Below are 3,154 nucleotides of genomic sequence, written 5' to 3' on the forward strand. Positions count from 1 at the left end.
ATAAGGGCTTTCCATCCGCCTCACCCTTGCATTCCAATCAGTCCCACAAACACAACAAACTCTAGACCACTTACTATATAGAAAGTTCACACTATAACTAGGAAGAATAGCAACCAAACTAGGAAGAATGTAGAATTTTCTAGTTATAACTAGATAATTTTGTCATCACGAATCTCTTCTAACTAGTAAATCCCTTTTTCTAGATAGTATCTAGAAAGTTGAAGCCTTATCTCGTAACATTATCTAGTAAGTTATTGTATATCTAGTAACAATATCAACATAACTAGGAAATTTTTTTTCACTAGTCATAACTAGCAAGTACTATCATCTAACTAGGAAATTATGGATAGTCTTTCAAGTTAATGTAGACTCACGATTTGGCTAGGTAAAACTAGTAAATAAATATTAGTTTATTTGAAATTTACATTTGTATATTACTCACTTATGAGCTAAGCTTTCGATTCCACACTTATAGCTATACTCACTAGTTTGTGTAGCCTATGCTTAGTCTAGCCTAGCTTATACATTAGGCATAGGATAAGCACATGCTAGGTTAGGCATTGGCTCGATAATATAAAGTAGGAACATTATATGCTATGCAAAAGAATACAACTTATATCTGGTATTTTCTAGGCACAAGGTAACCATAGAATATGATAGGGTTGTGTTAGGCATTGGCTCCTAGCATATGCTTACCCTATGTCTAAACTCTTCCTAGAATATGCTTAGACTATGTATACACATAGAATTGGCTTATAGTATGCCTAGTATTTTTCTAACTTGCCATATGTGTACCCCTATGCCTACCCCTTGTGTATTTATGTTAGACATACCTATGTCTAGCCACTCTATAGCCTCTATCAGTTTGTATGTATGAGGAGCCTATGCATATACCTTGCCTATATAACTAATCCAATCTAAACCTAAGCCTAAGCTTAAGCTCTACCTTACTACGAGCCTAGCCCTAACACTAACCTTTAATGTAGTATAAGCCTAGTATATATTGAGTCTAATTCTAATTTAAGGTAAAGAATACAAAGAGTAAGATAGGCTTATACATCATGTGTTACTTCTATAAATATAAGTTGTATTTAGTCATTTTGTGGATTCTCATTAATTTTGACCTATTTGTAGTACAATTCTAACTTTTTATATGTGTGATGATGATCATATTGTGCTAAACAGACGATAATAGGCAATTAATTTGTTTTACTTTTGGTGAGCAAATAACTAGACATATAGAGATGTAATGATTGTAATATTGATCACTAGTGGAGTGCAATGTGAAATATTACTATTATGGAGACTGTTATCACATAAAGCTATTTATATACTTTAGCTTTAAAGCGATTGTACTCATCTATTTAGAGTGCATTGTTGTCTCTATTTTCTTTTAATTTATTCATATTCATTAAATTTTTCATTAATTAATTGTAATTATAATATTAAAAATAAAATATTAGAGCTAAGTTGAGGCTTATGTTAGAACTAATCATTTTGAGTGCGATTGAGTCGTCCTCATTTACACTGTTTGCTAGTTATAATATGCTTTTGTAATTAATTTGGCTCAATTTTCCATCGCAATCATCACTCTGATACCATGGAGTTGATTCTTACACATGGTCTATGATCATAGCAGCAAAGTAATGGTTGAAGTATTGGTGTAGTGAACCACTAAAATATTACACCACATACTTCTCATAGATTATCTTAAGGTACTGAGAATTAGCAAGATTAGTTGAAGAAGTTGATCTCTCACTTGTGCACAAGTAACTAGCTTGATGACGAGTGGAGTGTTGTTCCCATTGCATTGAGTAGCATTTTTCTCACTTGGCTATAGGTTGAGGTGTACATGGCATCTCCCCTATATCATAAGTATCTACATGAGTCTCATCTTGCAACATATCTACAAGCTATCAATATTGTATGGGTATATATTTGCATCAACCATGGCTATGCATGAGCATTCACCACATTGGTTAGTACCCTTGAACCACACTGTCTTTTTCCTCTTCATCATGCGAACCACACATTGCCTTTTTCACCCAACCACTTAAGCACCTTAGTCCACTCAACTACTATGTAGATAGGCCACATGATTGTTTAGCCACATTGGAGAACTCAATCACTTGAAGCACATCGTCCTAACTACTTGGAGCACTTTGGCCACATGTTTAATTAGGCAAAAATTCAAGCACACTCTTCCACATGCACATACTCAATCACACAGTCACGTAGTTGCACAATCATGCACTTTATTTCAACTCACTTTACCATCTCCACTCTCTTACCCTTGATCACGAGGCACCCTCTGACCACATTGAGAACTTCATTTTTTTATGACAATAACCTCACTTAGCAATTTAGGCCACATTAGGCACTCATGAATCACTCTAGGTAGCATTAGCACATGATTATATAATACTTAGACACTATACCACTATCACACTCTACTACTTAGTGCTCATAGCATAGTGATGTGGATGGTTTTGGGAATGGGAATGGGAATGGGGATGTGGACTAGAATTGCCCTCCTTTGTCACCATCAAAGAGGGCTCTTATAAGTGGATGGGATTGGGATGTGGGTTGGTCTGAGGATAAGCTAGGTCTAGGATGGCAAGCTAGAAAATGGCCATCCCATGTCATTATGGCTCATATCATTTTACTAAAAGAACACCTTATCCACTGGATTACTTAGACATATTGAAGCTGATGATTACCTTATGCACTTAGGTAATATGTAAGGCCAAATTTGCACGATTCTTGGACAAGAGTGCAAATACTTTCACACATTTTAGATGCATTTATACACACACTTTCAAGTACCTTAGGATAAGAACTAGGGTACAAGGTCTTTGGGGCAATTTGTACATGTGTGAGAGTAATATGCAATACATTAGTCCACATGTACATATTGTGTCTGGAGAAATTGAAGTGCGAGTGTGGACACACAAGTACATTTGTATAGAACATCTAGTATGCATTGTGTAGAACATACTTTTATTTTATTTGAATTCTTCTTCAAGCTTCTAAGTGGTTCTTTGAATATGAATTAGCTCTCTTATAGATTAGGAACCCTTCACATTAGCAAATCTTATAGGAAAAAGGATAGCATGCAATCTATTGATTTTAGTGGGGATTAGAAGAATAAGGG

The sequence above is a fragment of the Lygodium microphyllum genome, chromosome 18 (genome assembly GCF_053477565.2).
Source record: "Lygodium microphyllum isolate KBCC chromosome 18, Lygodium_microphyllum_v1.1.10, whole genome shotgun sequence".
Classification (NCBI taxonomy): Eukaryota; Viridiplantae; Streptophyta; class Polypodiopsida; order Schizaeales; family Lygodiaceae; genus Lygodium; species Lygodium microphyllum.